Raw genomic sequence first — 18,033 nt, forward strand, 5'->3', positions numbered from 1 at the left:
TCGGGCGCCGAAGGCTGGCGAGGCCGGGGCGGGGGCGGGAGCTTGGAGAATTCCGGTGCGAGAGGTGTTGGTTAAGGGACGGGGTCCCCAACTGCCAAAGGTCGCACGGCGCAACCGGAACTGACCGGGGCACTGCCCTGGGAGTCAGACCTCATTTCCAATCTGGCACCGCCAACTGGCAGGTGTGTGAGCTGGCACAGATTACTTAACATCTTTTGGTCTGAGTTTCTTCACCCATAAAATGAGATAACAATCTCCTCCTAGTGTTGCCGTAAAAAAGATAATGTAGCCTGGCATACGGTGAGTTCTCAATCAAGAGTAGCTATGAGGGTGATAATGAACGCGATCCCCGATTCACTGCTCTTTTGATTTTGGCCAGCCGGTGGTTTACTCTGGGATGGCGCCAGGTGGGTCGGGGAGGAGGAGGATCATTTGAGGGCACGAAAAGGGGAAGGTAAGGGGTGGGGGGGCGGTCAGGAGGTGATGTGGGAGTGTCCTATTTTGCCTGCCCTCGCCAAATAAGGTGAGGCTAGGAGGCTAAATTAGGGAAGGTGAATAAAGGAGGAACTGAAAATAGGATTGCCAAACCAAACATAAGGAGAACAGAGTGCCACCCCCACTCCAGTTCCCCCAGCTCTCCCTGAGTGGATCCTGGTCAGTCTCTCCATGCTCCTTATCTCTGGGCTTCCAATCATTCACTTCTTTGTTCCAGATGTCCATTGGATTGGCAGATTCCCTTCATTCCCAGGTCCTGCTAACCATGACACTTCACTCACATTTACTCCATGGGTAAGCTTCCAGTAGTCCCTGTCTGGGCAGGGACCAGGTGGTGACTTATTTAACTTGTCCCTTCCGTAGCCCCTGGCAGAAACCTAGGTACACAGTGGGTCCTCAGGAAGTGCTATGGAATTGAAGAGTGTGCAGGTTATACCAGCCAACCATGAGCACATAGTGTATCCTTTTCCCATGGAGGAAATTAGAAGATGCATGATGCCTGGGCTTTGCACTGAGGGTGGCTCCGGAGTGGGAAAGACCTATTCAGTACGTTGTAAATATGTAATGGTGATAGAAAGGGAAAAGAAAGGAGGCACCAGACAGGTAAGTGATGGGCAAGCCCTAATAGAACTTTGTTGTTTTGGTGCCATTTCTGCTTCTTGACCATCTATTGGTGTCATTCAACCTCATGGCTCCATTCATTACCATAAAGATTTACTGAGACCTTACTTGGTGCCTGTGCTAGGAGCTACGGAGGGCACAAAGCCCTCTGAACAAGATCCAGTTTCAAGGCACACCATGACAAATGCTATAAAGGAAGTCCTAGGGACACCTGGGTGGCTCAGTCAGTTAAGTGTCTGCCTTCGGCTCAGGTCGTGGTCCCGGGGTCCTGGGATCGAGCCCCGCATTGGGCTCCCTGCTCAGCGGGGAGCCTGCTTCTCCCTCTCCCGCTCCTCCTGCTTGTGTTCCCTCTCTCTCTCTCTCTCTCTCTGACAAATAAATAAATAAAATCTTAAAAAAAAAAAGGAAGTCCTATACTAATAAAATGCTTTGGGGGTTTTGAGGTTGGAGTGACTTCTCTAAGCAGGTGGATTTTTTTATGAAGGCAGTGACATTGAGCTGGGCCCTAAAGCATATACCAGATTTGACAGGCAGAGAGGGGGGCACAAGGGAAGAGCATTTCAGGAAGAGAGAAAAGAACAGCCTAAGCAATGGTATGGGGGCCAGAAAGTTCAAGGCATGTTTAGGGGTTACGGGCACCCCATGGCGCTGGAATGTGGGCTATTTTAGGAGGGCACTGGGGGTGGATGGTAGAGATAAGACAGGCAAGGTAGGTGGGCCCAGATCATGCAGATCATGAACACCAGACTAAGGAGTTTATACCGCAGTGTTAGGCCAGGGTGAGCCAGACTTCAGAGGATTTTGAGCAGTGGTGTGATGAGGCTGTGTTTCACGTTGTAAGGCAGGTATGAGCAGAAGTCACCCAGCGCCCAATATCATGGCGGGTCACAGCCAGATGCCTTCATGTTCACCTAGGGCCTGTCTGCCTCTGGCCTCACCCCACCCTGCCACTTATCCATCCTTGCTGTCTATTCCAACTTGGTACTTTATTAAATAAGGCATTGACTTCCCTCCTGGTTTTCCTACCTGTGCACTGCTCCACGACATCCCAGCTGGACAAAGTCAGAGATCTGGGGTCCAACCTGACCCTGGGAGTAAAGTTTTTCAGCTCTCCTCTCCCGTCCGCCCCCACACTCACATCGTTAGTGCTGCCCCACAATAAAGATAGCAAGGAATGAAACCTAGCCGGACAGCCTCACAGGCTGAGTAGGACACCAAGCATCCCTTCCACTCATGGAAAGGATTAGAGGACAAAGCGGGTGGGGGCAAGGGGGAAGGAAAAATTATGAGTACCTTGTGACTTCATGTGTTTGGGTTTTGTCAGACACACATAGGCTCTGTGGTTAAAGCAGAGGTGGTAGGTTGGGAGGGTAGAGCTGTCCCACCACCACCACCAGGAAATCAAGATCAAGATCCTTCTAGACACTGGACGTTGGCATGGGTTAACTCAGAGGAGTCGGGGCTCACTAGAGGCAGGAATTGGAAATATGTCAGGGGAGAGAGAGAAGCCAGGAGCTAGAGCACTGGGTGCACTTGGTGCTAGAATGCCTGGGTGGCTGTTTTCTCCCTTCCTCCAGCCAGAACACATTGTCCCTCAAGCCTCACTTGCTGACCGCCTGGGAGTAAGTCTGTCTTCTCCTAATTTTATAGCCCCACAGTCCATGCTGGGGGGTGTGCAGTTGCAACAACAAGGATGACGACAGGGCTGGCACTCCACCCGGCCCTGTTCCCTACCTGCCTTCAGAGGAATCCACCTGGGCATCCCTCCCACCCTCTCCCACAGGCCAGGTGGTCCTGGGACGGCTGGCCCCTCGCAGGTTCACTGCATTCCAGGAGCATTTATAAACACCTCCCACAGCCAGGGTGCAGCGAGTTGACTTCTCGTTCCTCTCACCGGCCCGCCTCTAGCCCTGACTGAAAGAGGAAGAGTTTCTGTTGGCCCTGAGCGCGTGGACAAGGTGCCTGGCAGGTTGGACTGGACAGGTTAGCCACCTGTCCTCCTCCCAAAGCAACAGACTAGAGCATGCCGGGACTCCCAGACACCAGCCGTGCAGTTAGATGACCAGCACAGGTTTGCTTTTGGGAGCAACCAGGAACAATCCCCCAGGATAAGACATTGTGTAGAGCCATGCTGGGGGTGGGGAGGAAGGGCCAGCAGAGGGAGAGACGTTTACCACCCTGCCACTGTCAACCACTCCTGCCCACAGGTCCTCAGTACACCCCCAACTGCAAGGGAACTAACTCAAAAACCACCGGCGGGGGAACCTGGGGGCCTCAGTCAGTTCAGCTAACTCTTGGTTTCAGCTCAGGTCATGATCTCAGGGGTGTGAGACCAAGCCCTGCATCAGGCTCTGCGCTCAGTGCGGGTCTGCTTGTCGCTCTCCCACTGCTCCTCCCCCTCCTCAAAAAAAAAAAAAAAAACCCACACCTCTGGGTGCTCTGAATGGGCTAATGTGCTGTCCCAAGGGAGGAGCAGAAAGTGGCTAGTAATGGTTGCTTGTCTTTCTCCTTTGCCTCGGACTCTGGGGTGTGGTGACAAACGTCCACACACATGACTCATTCACTGGAGCGCTTGTAAACAGCCTTCTGGCTTCTCCAGGTCCAGCTGCCTCAGACTCTTGCCCACTTGGCTGACCAAGGAGACTACTTTCCAGGTGTCAGCTCTGGGAATAAGGGGCTCCTGCTTCAGGGGTCAGCAAGCCAGGGGAACAAGTCCCCAACATCAGGCTCTCTTTCCATTGCCCCAGTGGGTGTGGCAATGCGAAAGTTAAAACTATGGCCACACTGAGGGGACCTGGGGGGCTCAGTTGGTTAAGCATCCAACTCTTGGTTTCTGCTAGGTCATGATCTCATGGACTGTGGAATCGAGCCCTGTGTTGGGCTCCACGCTCAGCAGGGAGTCTGCTGGAGATTCTCTCCTCCTGCCCCTCCCCTCATGTGCATGCACAGTCTCCTCTCTCCTCTCAAATCTAAAAACACAAAAAACAAAAACAACTACAGCCACACTGGACAGAGGATGGTCTCAAGAGGCTAAGGGCTCACACTTCCCCCTTCCCCCCATTACTTTGTTTAACAAAACTTGCATCATAGATAACACAAAGATACTATCTTTCTAATTTGCAGAGAAGGCCCTTGAAGCTTACAACTACAGTCCTACAGACCGTAGAGAGAGAACGTGAACCCCTTACCTTCCCCTTTCTCCACTAAGCCTGCTGTGCCTCTCCCATTCAGAATGGCTTCTGGTCTCCTAGCTTCTTTCTTAGACTCTGATTCAGTGCTTCTTTTATTCCCCTGTAAGCATCTCAAAGGCAGGAAACATGGTCCTCACCATTTCCCAGTGCCTTGCAAGCAGAAGGCAGGTCGGGTTAAGTGGGAGAGGCATAGATGACTCTGAAGCCTTTTAGCACCACCTGATATAAACATCTTTTGAAAATCTAGGTTCATTTTTTTCTGATTATAAAAGAAATATGTGTTCCTCATTAGTGCAAAGCTGTACCTCACCTTTCCAGAATCAGTTTCACGACATACCAGAGGACAGCAGAAGCTCTGAGCGTTTATTCCTCCTTGAATCGTCCCATTGGAAACCACCCCTCAGGGGCTTGTTCTCCTTCTGGCCTCTTCCATATAAGCCACGAGCCTCCCCCTTCTCAACTGCGGGACCCCTGGGCACAGACCCAGAGGCGGAGCTGGCCAAGAGGTGCTGTGAGGAGCCCCAGCACCCCTTTCTTCTCTTCCCTTTGGACCCCACAGCACATGGCGCGAGGCTGACGGGTATGTTGACTTTTGACCCAAAGGAATTATAATATAGGCCTGGAAGCCGCAAGGCAAGCCCCGCGTTCGACATTTCACCAATTCCAAGGCTGGGGTGGGGTGGGGGTGGGCACAGCCAGAATAAGACTCCTTACCAAGGGGTCCCAGGTTCAAACCAGGTTCTATCCTTAAGTACCCTCTTCTTACCTGCCCTTATGGTGCCTCTGACGAATCTCTGCCTGACTTTGGGAAATGCTACCCCTTACCTAGCCTACAATGCATAACGCTTTTCCTAAGTCTAAGCCCTTTTCCTAAGACTAATCATTCACCCTGAAGTAACATTTCCCATTGCCGTCCCAACCACCGGCACTCCAAGTTTGGGGGACGCCTTCAGCCAGGAAAGTCAGTGACACTAAGGGCTTATAGAGCACTTTGGGAACAAATTACAAAACAGCACATCCTGTGGCCCCATTGGGTCCCCCGATTCAAGGTTCTGTCAAAACCCGTTAGACTAAAAAATATATATACATGTCCCTAAAACAGACATTCCTGAGCGATGGTAGCACCTAACCCCTAATGAGAAAGAAAATATTGTCAATAATCATTCATAATTTTTAATAAACAGAGGTATTGAAATCTAATATATACAGGAAGTAGAAGGAAATGTGAAGAAGGCGAAAAAGGAAAATGTCCTATAAACATTATCTGCAGAAAAGTGCATTGAAAGTGCATAGACGTGTTCGGTGTGGTGAGTCCTCACAACCCATATCAAGAAATAGAGCAGTATTGACACGTGCAGAAGCCATGCCTTCGTCCCTCTCGGTCACTGCCTTCTTTCCATAGGGTAGCAACCACCATCCCAGCTCTCTCTCCTTGATTAGTCTTGCTATTTTTGAACATTATATAAATGAATCATACACTGGGTATTTATTTGGGGTCGGGCTCCTTTCACTCAGTATTATGAGAGTCGCCGGTGGTGTTCATGTAGCAGTAATGTGTTCATCTTTATTGTTTTATAGTCATCTATCACAATTTATTTTTCATTCTACAGTTGATAGACATTTAGGTTGTTTCTAGTTTGGGGCTTGTAGTGGGTTAAATGATGCCCCCCCAACCCCACAAATATATGCACATCCTAATCCCTGGAACCTGTGAATGCTACTTGTTTAGAAATCGAGTTTTTGCAGGGGCGCCTGGGTGGCTCGGTCAATTAAGTGTCTGCCTTAGGCTCAGGTCATGATCCCAGGGTCCTGGGATCGAGCCCCACATTGGGCTCCCTGCTCGGCGAGAAGCCTGCTTCTCCCTCTCCCACTCCCCCTGCTTGTGTTCCCTCCCTGTCAAATAAATAAATAAAATCCTTAAAAAAAAGAATACATTGCTGTACATTCTCCTATGTCTTTTTGTACATATACATATCCATAAACATACGCACACACCTAAGAATGGAATTACTGAATCGGGTTGGGTATATGTTTAGTGCTAAGAGATATTGCCGAATAATTTTTCAAAGCAGTTATACCAATTTATACTCCCACCTGCGATGTTGGAGAAATCCAGGTTCTCCACATTTTTGTCAACCTTGGCATTGTCAATCTTTTGTATTTTGCCCTTCAGGTAGATGTACAGCAGTTTTAATTTGTATTTCCATGATGACTAATGAGGTTGGGCACTTGTTTATTGGCCGTTTGGATACGGTCTTTTGTGATGTGCTATCGGGTCTTTTGTCCATTTTTCTTTTCTGTTGTCTATGTTCTTATTGATTTGTGATATTTATATATATATATTATATATAATACATAATTTCAAGAATTCTATTGTGTATATATAATATATGTATATATATTAAATACCTTGGTCCAAAAATGCATTGCAAATATCTTCTCCCACTCTGTGGCTTGCCTTTTCAGTCTCCGTGGTGTTCCTGGGTGAAAAGTACTAAGTTTTAATGAAATTTGAGTTATTCGTCTTTTCTTTTATGATTGGTACTTTTGTGTCCTGTTTAAGAAATCTTTTTTTTAAAGATTTTATTTATTTATTTGTGAGAGAGAAAGAGAGCACAAGTAGGGGGAGGGACAGAGGGAGAAGCAGGCTCCCTGCTCCACAGGGAGCCCGGTGCGGGGCTCGATCCCAGGACCCTGGGATCATGACCTGAGCCGAAGGCAGATGCTTAACCGACTGAGACACCCAGGTGCCCCATGTTTAAAGAAACCTTTGTTGCCCCAAAGTCATGAATATATTCTCCTTTATAATCTTCTAGAAACTTTATTGCTTTACCTTTCACATTTAGGTTAGCAATCCATCTGGAATTAATTTGTATGAATTGTTGGGGCTTGTGTTCCCTCTCTTGATGTCTCTCTCTCTGTCGAATAAATAAATAAAATCTTTTTTAAAAATTGTATGAATTGTTAAAAGACAATTTTTTATTTATTTTTTAAAAGATTTTATTTATTTATTCGACAGAGAGAGAGAGAGAGAGATCACAAGTAGGCAGAGCGGCAGAAAAGATAATTTTTTAAAAGATAAAATCATGACTCTCGTACAGATATAAAAACTAATCCATTAAAAATTTATTTAACTTACTAAGAAGAAAAACTGGCAAGGTGTTTCGGCCTGTTCAAAAGTGGGTCCAAAGAACAGACACATTTATAGATCAGGAATATTGAAACGAAATATGCAAATTGAGGCAAAATAAGTTTTTCCATGGCGGGGGGAAGGTGTCCCTCCACCAGACAGAATTTATTTTCATGAATTCTGCTTTGCTATCAGCTATCTACAATTTACAGAGTTATAAAATAGTTGCCATAAAATCACAATCAGATAACCCAGAGGCTATGCTACAAAAATGCGGTTTTCCATGGAAGCATAAATTTTTCCAACCATATAGTATCAGATAGGAATCAAGATTCTTTTGGTTTTTCACAATATATCCCATAGACCGAGCACCATTTATTGAAAAACCTAGCTTTCCCCCACCAGCTCTTCACCGTCACGGTTATGTGTGGATTTGTTTCTGACCTCTATTCTGGTCCATTGGTCTACTGGTCTGTTCTTGAGCCAATGCCACACTGTCCTATTATTATAGCTTTCTCATACTTCTCAATATCTACTAATGTAAAGCCTGCAGCTTTGTCCTTCATCCCTCTAAATTTCTTGGCTATTCTTGGCCCTTTGTGTTTTCATATTCATTTTAGAATCAACTTCTTCATTTTTTTTTAAAGATTTTATTTATTTGAGAGAGAGAAAGCACAAGGTGGGGAGGGGCAGAGGGAGAGGGAGAAGCAGACTCCTGGCCGAGCAAGGAGCCAGATGTGGGGTTCAATCCCAGGACCCCGGGATCGTGACCTGAGCCGAAGGCACACGCTTAATCGACTGAGCCACCCAGGCGCCCTCAACTTGTTCATTTCTAAAACACAACAAGACAAAACAAAACAATAAAAACTTGCTCAAATTTTAATTGAGATTGCACTGAATTTATAGATCAACTTGGGGGAAATTTCACATCTTTACAATATTGAATCTTTCAAACAATGAGCAAGATAGATTCTTTTTGAATTTAATTTCTCTCAACATTTGTAGTTTTCTACATAGGTCTTGTACATCTTTTGTTAGATTTATTCCTAGGCATTTGATGTTTTTGATTCTATTGTAAACAGTATCACTTTACATTTTCTTTTTTTTTTTAAGATTTTATTTATTTGTCAGAGAGAGAGCACAAGCAGGGGGAGCGGCAGGCAGAGGGAGAAGCAGGCTCCCTGCTGAGCAAGGAGCCCAATTCGGGGCTCGATCCCAGGACCCTGGGATCATGACCTGAGCCAAAGGCAGACGCTTAACCGACTGAGCCTACATTTTCATTTTCAATAACCATTCATAATTTGTAAAACCTCTCTGATCCCGGGGTGCCTGGCTGGCTCAGCTGGAAGATTGTTCGACTCTTCATCCCAGGGTTGTAATTTCAAGTCCCATGTTGGGTGTAGAGATTACTTAAAAATAAAATCCATGTTCGGTCGTTCTCCTTCATTTTCTCTCTTCTTCTCTGACATATACACCAGCCTGTGAGGTCTCTGAGGCCTACCAGGAAAAAGAGAGCTCCCTTGAGAATGCAAAGAGATGACCCTTTGAATATGGACTCTATTAAACTCTTAACCTAAAACCTTCATTCACTTCAGTTTCCTTTTTTTTTAATACCAAGCCTTCCTTTATTTATTTATGTATTTACTTGAGATATTATTCACATAACCTAAAATTCACCATTTTATTTATTTTTTTAAAGGATTTTATTTATTCATTTGAGAGAGAGAGAGCACAGCAGGGGGAGAGCGCAGAGGGAGAGTGGGAAGCAGACTCCCTGCTGAGCAAGGAGCCCGATGCGGGGCTCGATCCCAGGACCCTGAGATCATGACGTGAGCTGAAGGCAGTCGCTCAACCATCTGAGCCACCCAGACGCCCCAAAATTCACCATTTTAAAGTGTACAGTGCAGTGTTTTTTAGGATCATCACTATGTTGTGCAACCGTCACCACCATTTAGTTCCAGAACATTTCCATCACCCGAGAAAGAAACCCCATGCCTCTGAGCAATCAGTCCCAGTTCCTCCTCCCGAGCCCCTGGTGACTACTAATCTGCTTTCTGTCTCTATGGATTTGCCTTTTCTGGACGTTTCATATAATATGTCCTTTTGTGTCTGGCTTCCTTCACTTAGCCTCAGGTTTTCGAGGTTCGTCCAAGTCGTAGTATGTGTCAGGACTTGATTTGTTTTTATGGCATCGGCTCTGTGTTCACATGGGAAAGCAGTGAGGATTGGTTCATAGGAAATCCAGAAAGCAAAGACAAGTAGAAAAACATAAAAAAAAAATTTATATTCTATCTTGGAAAAATAGCAACAGAAAAACAGCATGTTTTTCTTTTTCTTTTACAAAAGTTTTTAGTTTCTTTTTTTTAAGTTTTTTTTAAGATTTTATTTATTTATTTGAGAGAGAGAGAATGAGTGGGGGGGAGGGGAAGAGGGAGAAGCAGACTCCCTGCTGAGCAAGGAGTCTGACGTGGGGCTCGATCCCGGGACCCTGCCTGGGATCATGACCTGAGCTGAAGGCAGATGCCTAACCAACTGAGCCACCCAGGTGCCCCAAAAAACCCAACATGTTATTCTATGCACATTTGTCTTTACCTGCAGTTGCGATTATACTGTATACACACACTTTTGTATCCTATTTTTCCCACGTTTTCTCATTTTATTGGAAAATTTCATATACTTAATTTCCAACGGTTAATTTCATCATTGAATGTACACTAGTTTTTAAATGATGTCCTTATTATTAAACATGATGCTATAAATAATACTTCCATGAAAATCTCTGTGCATAAAACACTGCCCATACTTAGATTTATTTCCTTAACACATTTCCTGATGATATATTCTGGGAAATAGGTCAAAAGCTGTAAACATTTTTAATATTCGTTATTCATAATGACAAATATCACCCCCCCGGCAATGTATTGGGAAAGCGATTTCCCCCATCCTTGTCCAATACTGAGTATTATACACTTTTTATTTCTGTTAATTTGATAGATTAAAACAGTGATTTTTGCATTTATGCAATTGTGAAATGTGTAATTTGCATTTTTTACATTTCGGGCAAGGCTGAATATTTTTTCATGTGTCAATCACTATATTTTACATGTGAAGTGTCTGTTCCTATCCTTTGACCAATTTCTTCACTGAGTCTTAGCACTTGTTTACAAATTTATAAACATCCTTATGTAATACAGACATTGACCTTTTGTAGTTTCTTTTTTTTTTTAAGATTTTATTTATTTATTTGAGAGAGAGAGAGAATGAGAGACAGAGAGCATGAGAGGGAAGAGGGTCAGAGGGAGAAGCAGACTCCCTGCTGAGCAGGGAGCCCGATGTGGGACTCGATCCCGGGACTCCAGGATCATGACCTGAGCCGAAGGCAGTCGCTTAACCAACTGAGCCACCCAGGCGCCCCAACCTTTTGTAGTTTCTGATCATCTATTTTTCCTCCATTTTGTTGTTTACCTTTTAACTTGGTCATTAATTTTTCATTTTTATGTGGTCATTTTCTTTTGGGGGGGTGGGAATAATGTTTTCCATTGCCCTTAAGCTGAGAATGCCTTCCTCCCTGTGGATATGAGATAAATGTTCACTTACGTTTTCATATAGCCTTTTTTGGCTTGAATTTTTGCCATTTAGCATGTTAATCTTTCTGAAACTTATACTGGTACATGACTCATGGTTTAAAGATAAATTTTACTTTTTCCCATGAACTGCTAATTAAATATTAAAAGATAATTTGTTGAATAAACTGACCCTTCCCTAATTGGATTTATAATCCTTCCTTATCATGTAATAAGTGCCTATATTTACAGGGTCTGTTTGAAACACCTAGTCTGCCTGAGTGATTCTAACCATCTTAATATATGATTCCATCAACTTACCCATTTGGGGAACTTTCAAGAAAAGAGAAGATATATATTGGAGAAGATAACCTGGATAAGCCCTTCTTTGCTTGACTTTATTGAATCCTGATATCACAGGCAAAGGCAGTATCTTCTAAAGGTCGATAATCTATCTCCAGGCTAAACTACACTTAAACCATCCCCGAAGGCATTCATGAACCAAGGAGGACCTCGCTGAGATGATAGCATCCTGGGAGATTTTTATCAAACATTAGTAATCTTTGGAGGGTTGATATCTGATAGAAAAAAAAAAAAGAATACAGGTAAATATATTCGATGGTAATTTCCAAAAACACATGAAGAGAGAGATGATGACTTATGTTTTAATGGTCCTTGACTAGGTCCTTGACTTCATATAGGAAGACAGACTAAAACATCTTACAAGTTGTGAAGCTTCATGCAGAAAATAATTATAAAAACAAATATAAAAAACCATGACAAGTGCTACGGAGCTATCTCTTTTCAGTATCTTTCAAGTTATTTTGACTATGACTTTTCTGTCAAATACATTTGACATCAGGACCTACAGGAACTAGTACTCTAAGCTCTGAGAGTGACATCAGGAGGATGAGTAGAAATTAAGTGGGTGGAGAGGAGAAGAATGGTTCCAGCAGAGAAAGCAATATGTGCAAAGGCCCTGTGGCAGGACAGAACAAGTGATCATAGGCATTGTAAAAAAGCCTACCTGGCTGAAATCTAAAGAGCCAAGGTGATCATGATTTGAGACGAGGCTGCAAGAGTCATAGGATACAGACCATGTATGACCTCAGAGGCTACGGCAAGAGCACTTGTCTCAGATTCAGATTTGTTTTGAAAAGATCACTGGCCACCGTGGAAGATATATAGAAATAGGGCTGAGCATGGATGAAGGGAGATTAGTCAGAAGGCTATGGCAGTTGTGCCAGTGAGAGGTTATGGTGGCCGGACTGAACAGTAATGGTGGAGATGAAGGAAAATGAATGCAATCCAGAGATTGCAGACAGTCATTCCACAGGACATAATCAGTACCCTCTCTGTGCCATGCACTGTTCTAGGTCGTGAAGACACAGTGGAAAACAAGACAGGCCGGGTCCCTGCCCTTAGGGAGATTACGTTCCGGCTCCAGTTTTCTGGCTTGCATAACTGTGCGGACAATGATGCCATTGACTGAGATAGGGAATCCTGGAAGAGGGATCAGGGGCTATTTTGGACACGTTGAACTTTGGATACTTTTGACACACCCCAAGAGGATGGCAAACAGACTGTTGGAAATCGGAGTCTGGAGCTCAGAGGAGAAGTCTGGCCTGGAAATATAAGTGTATTTTCTTCATCAGACCTAGAACCAAACCAAAAGATAAGAGACACACCATGACGTATCTTTGTGCGCATAAAGCTGAGCAGAAGCTGTACAAGAATTCATCTCAAATGACATCATCCTTGCTTACTGGATACTTACAATACACTGAAAAATCACATTATGTGAATGGGCAGCTGCTACGTATCTGTACATGTGTATATACACACCTTGACATACCCGAACACACGTGATTTGCTTGTACTTACTGGTAAGTTTCCCCGTTTGTGTTACTATTTTTTTCGCATATAGTGATCCTAAACTCCTTACTAAATTGTGACAGTGATGAGCAAAGTCAGCTTTATATTAGAATTATTTAAGCCTATGTCTACCCATCATGAACTTCTAGAGGGTAGGGCCTTGCCTAAATTTCATCGTTTGCCCTAGAGTTCTGCATTCAATGGATAAAATTAAAATTTTTTTCTCCCTCGGACTCATTCATTCATTCCATTTATTGGGAGTCCAGATTTGCATCTGTGCATACCTTAAGACACTCATCACAAACAGCTAAAATTGTGCACACAACACAAATAATCATTCCTCTGTTACTTTAATTCCTAATTCTATTACCTTACGTGTGTGTGTGTGTGTGTGTGTGTGTGTGTGTGTGTTTGCGTCTATGTATATCTACTTCTGTAAAGAAAGTCCTGGTCACGATTATACTCCTATTTAGATGTGCAAGAGGCCAAGCTGGGTAGCGCAGTGAGGAAAAGAATGGTCTGGGTATCAATAGGCATAAATCTTAGTTTATGCTCTTCAGCTCTGGGACCGTCAGCAAGTCATTTAATCACTTCCAGCCTGAATACTCTGCACGAATGGCAATAAATGGTCTCTCTGGTCTCTTATATCTCCAAGATCCATTGAAATCCAATTTGATGGTAAAAAACGGCTTTTCAACACTTATATGCCTCCGACCACAAACCTTTGAAATACCTCAGAGAAAGCAGGAAATACTTCTAAGTATTGCGTATGGCTACATTCATCTTCTAAGATTGCAGGGGGGCCGGGGAGGGGAATGTGTGACTTAAAACTGAAATCCAACGTTGGTGCTGGAGTTATGAAGCATCATCTCGTTTGAAAGTTGCTCTAGAAAGGGGTACTTGAAGGACCACCCTGCTGAGGAAGGGGAACACGAGGTCCTGCACTTTGAGAATTGTTTAGATTTGTAGCTAGTGTAAGAATATGATAACCAGGGGCACCTGGGTGGCTCAGTTGGTTAAGCGCCTGCCTTCTGCTCAGGTCAAGATCTCAGGGTCCTGGGATCAAGCCTCGCTTCGGGCTCCCTGCTCAGCGGGGAGCCTGCTTCTCCCTTTCACTCTCCCTCCGTGCTCCCCCCCCAATAAATAAGTAAAATCTTAAAAAACAAAAACATATGACCAACAGCCTGATCGGCTTTCATATGAATGTGGAAGTCACCACAGTGGTGCGTAATGGAAAATAAAATATCAGGAGCTCTCGCTTAGATGACCTAGTTTCATGTTATTTTCTGCTTACGTTTTGCTCATCTAATAGTCTTTTTAGAAGTCATTTCAAATGTGCCGGTCTTGTGAGTTTAGAGCGCTGCAGGGAGCATTAGGGAAAGGTCATGAGTCCACAGTAGCAAATGGTTAAAGGGGCACAGCGTCCCCAGCCCTCACCCCGCCCTAATGCTTGGCGGTAACAGCAGGGACCCTAGAACCGGGGGGAGGGGGGAGGCACCCTGGGAATGCCAGGAGTCAAAAGTCAAGTCTGCGGTCCTGTCACCTCTTTCCATGAGGAGACAGCCTTTCTCTACTGTGAGTTGTGGAAGATTGTGGATGTTATGGTCACTAAGGGCTGTAAGTCATTTTCGCACATTAGCACAAGGTTTAGCCAATATCAAAACATCTGACCTTTCCGCGTCGTGTTTTTCTTTCTTTTTATTTGTACCCTGCCCTGTCTCAAAAAGGATTTAAGACTGTTTACAAAATCACGTAAGTGAATTCAAACAGCATAAATTAGAACACCCCGAGGAAGGTGAGGCAGAGGAGAAGCAGGAATAGGGACATAAATGCGTGTCGAGAGTGAGGCTGGCAAGCGTGGGGTTCCAAAGGCTCACTGGCCTTTGGCGTGTTCGGCTTAAAACTTGCTGAAGCTGTCAAACCAGTGTTGTGTTTGCATTCCCCAGAATCCTATCATTGTTGGGGACAAAGCCCAGCGACGCAATCAAATCCAGATTCACTGGATAGGAGGAGACCTACCTCATCCAATGCCCTAACCGAGTGCAAAGTACCCAGTTCCCCAACTAGTCCCCATGGATGCTTTCTGGAACCTGAGCTCACTGGATAAGAGCCCCAGATTTAAAACTAGAAGGAAAGAGAGGTTTCCCGAGCCTTTGGTCTGTTTGACTGCGGAGTTCCAGACTCCTCAGAGCAGTTTGAACTTTCTAAGGGGAGTGGGGAGGGGGCACTCCCAGGAGTTTAAAAGGAGCAGGCAAAGCCAGGGAAGCCACCCTGAGCTGGGTCCAGGGTGAGTCAGCCCGGCTGATGGAGGGGTGTGTAAGGATGCCTCCAGATTTCTTTACCCCTCCCAAACTGCTGGTGGCCACCACCCAGGATTTCACCTGAGCGGCATTCCAAAGACATTTGGGATACCAGCGCACGTGGGAACCACGCAAGAGAACAGATCCCAGCCCTCCCTCCTCACGGGGCGAGCTGAAGAGCCCTAAAGAGCTCGAAGAGGAAGATGATCCCCATCTCCCACACCCTCCTCTGCTCTGGCCGCTGGAAGGGAGAGAGTTACCAGGATAGAGATGCCCTACTTCTCAAGTTCAAAGTTCAGGTTTCCTCTTCTGGGCTCCCAAGTTTACTCAACAGCACCACCTGCTGTCTCCAAAGTCGGGAAACCGGAGAGAGCCGCTGTGTGTGTGAGCCTTGCAGATTCAGGTTTCCCCCTCGCAGTGCCTGTAAGACTCTTAGAAAAGGGAGGGCAGGACACCCCTGCAGGCCAGCTTTATGCCCTCTCCTGCACGGCCCCTGTTTCCCTCCTCCACGGCAGCCCTGCCCCGTCAAAACCTACCAATTTCCCACAGCTTTCTGCTAATTCCGCCACTAGTACCACCACAACCATCCCTCTGACACCCACTTAACCATTGCTAAAGCAGGTCCTGGACCCGAAATCTGTCTCCGGCTTCTGCACTTCCTGATAGGAAGGGGTGGTTAACTACTTAGGGGCTGGTAGGGCGGCAGACCCCTAAACGTTCTCATGGGGGACACGCTGCCCAGTAATTTTTTTAAATTGTGATAAAACACACATAACATAAAATTCACATTTTTGTTTTCTTTTAAGATTTTATTTATTTATTTGAGAGAGAGCATGAGCAGGGTGGGGAGAGGGAAAAGCAGGCTTCCCGCTGAGCAGGGAGCCCGATGCGGGGTTCTATCCCAGGACCCTGGGATCATGACCTGAGCCGAAGGCAGACGCTTAACCGACTGAGCCACCCAGGCGCCCCTAAAATTTACATTTTCGTGTACGGTTCAGTGGGGTCAGTAGTTCACAGTGTCCCGAACTCTTTTCATCGTAACCCTGGTAACATTCTCAACACCGTTCTCCCGCCAACTCCCACCTCTCCTGTCCCCTCTCATTATCTCAAGTTCTTCTTCATTGTCATATATTCTTTAAATTGATCTCATGAGTCCTCATGGAGCTCACAAAATATACTCCATGAGCCTCGCCATCTCTCAATTTCCCACTGGCTGTCTTTAAACACTGGTTTAGGGGCGCCTGGGTGGCTCAGATGGTTAGGCGTCTGCCTTTGGCTCGGGTCATGATCTCCAGGTCCTGGGACCAAGACTCATGTCAGGCTCCCTGCTCAGCGGGGAGTCTGCTTCTCCCTCTGCCTCTCCCTCTGACCCCGCTTGTGCTCGCTCTCTCTCTCTCTCTCTCAAATGAATAAAATAAAATTTAAAAAATAAACACTGGTTTATTTTGTTTTTCTTTCTCCTCTCCTTAAAGCAGTTTCAGTTCCTTGTTTTGACACCTCTTGACAAAGAGAAGGCAGGGCAAGAGAAAGGAGTTGAGGTTTGCTCATTTTTCTGCTGCTGAGCTCTGTGAGAGTCAGCCCAGGAAGGAGCAAAAGAATGAGTCCTCTACGGGGCACTGGATCCACTGGCTTCCCTGAGTATTGTACGCAAATTGTATGTACCTGTGGGAATATATATATTTAGGGAGACATTCTCTACCTTTCCTCAGATTCTCAAAGGGGTCCCTGGCCCAGAAAAAGCTAAGAGCCACCGACAGCCACCCTGGAGATTAGCATCTGGAGCTTTCGTTTATCCAGTTCCTTCCTTGATCAATCAATGGCGGTGAACCACATGATGCCCAACAGTGTTCTTGCCTTGTATTGACCACAGTTGTGGACTGAGTGAGTAAGGACATCAAAGAGTGGCAAGAACATCACAGAAGGAAAATTGGAACAAAGAGCCCAAAAGAACATTGAAGTGGAATCATGTGTGAGGGGGGTTATAATCTGCAGACGTTCCTGCGAAGCCAGAGAGATAAGGAGGCTAAACAGAAGCCTTTCATACCCTACCATGGCCTTGTGTGGCTCCTTGAGTTCTCACCTAGTGACTTTAGTGACCACAGAAACTTCTGGAAGATTTCTGCTAATAATAACTCTTACTGAGCACTTATTATGCTCTTTACAGACATGACCTTCTTCATCTTCACCACAACACATTAAAGTGGGCATTTTAATCCTCATTTTACAGAGGAGAAAACCGAGCCTTAGGAATAATAGGTAATTTTCCCAAGGTCAAAGCACAGATTTGAACCCAGGTTTGCCTCACTTCAAAGCACATCCTCCTGACCACTAGGCTGTCCCTTGGTGTTTTTTTTTTTTTATTGTAATAAAATGGAGAAAAGCTCATTTCTCTTAAATACAGAATACACCCTACCTCCTCCTCACTCCCTCCATGGAAATCCATTTCCATTGGGGAAATACTAAATAAGCTGTTCAGGTGTGTGTAGAGGGAGATGGTACCCCCAGGTATACCCCCAGGTGCTCCAGTAACAAGGGGTGCTTTCTAAACTGCCTTCTAAAGGCTGGACACTGCTGAACGGAGAGTATAAGCTTGGGGTCTGAACTAAGCTGCTCAAGATCATTAAGAAATTTGTGAGATGTAAACAGGAGAGAGGAAGGGGAGGAAAAGGTGGCTAGTAACCAGCCAGGGACTTTCAGGGAACAACAGGAAAGTCTACTAGGGAATTTACTAAGTTTGCCATATGGGGTGCCAAAACAAGACAGAGACACCACAAAAAAAAAAGAGGCCAATATTTCTGATGAACATAAATTCAAAAATCCTCAACAAAATACTAGCAAATGGAATTCAACAATACATT

The 18,033-nt window shown here is 45.2% G+C and overlaps 1 long non-coding RNA gene across 2 annotated transcripts; it reads left to right on the forward strand.

The window, feature by feature from the left end:
• Positions 1–143: 143 nt before the first annotated feature.
• LOC112834843 (uncharacterized) lies at positions 144–17,512 on the forward strand. 2 transcript variants are annotated; one of them, XR_012381236.1, is made up of 3 exons: positions 144–300; positions 713–789; positions 16,885–17,512. It is a non-coding gene; the product is annotated as an uncharacterized lncRNA (long non-coding RNA). The 2 variants fall into 2 exon arrangements; XR_003211040.2 differs by lacking the exon at positions 16,885–17,512 and adding an exon at positions 11,253–11,877.
• Positions 17,513–18,033: the final 521 nt, after the last annotated feature.

Source organism: Callorhinus ursinus, unplaced genomic scaffold (genome assembly GCF_003265705.2).
Source record: "Callorhinus ursinus isolate GAN/ISIS: 27379988/994484 unplaced genomic scaffold, GSC_fseal_2.0 scaffold17, whole genome shotgun sequence".
Lineage (NCBI taxonomy): Eukaryota > Metazoa > Chordata > Mammalia > Carnivora > Otariidae > Callorhinus > Callorhinus ursinus.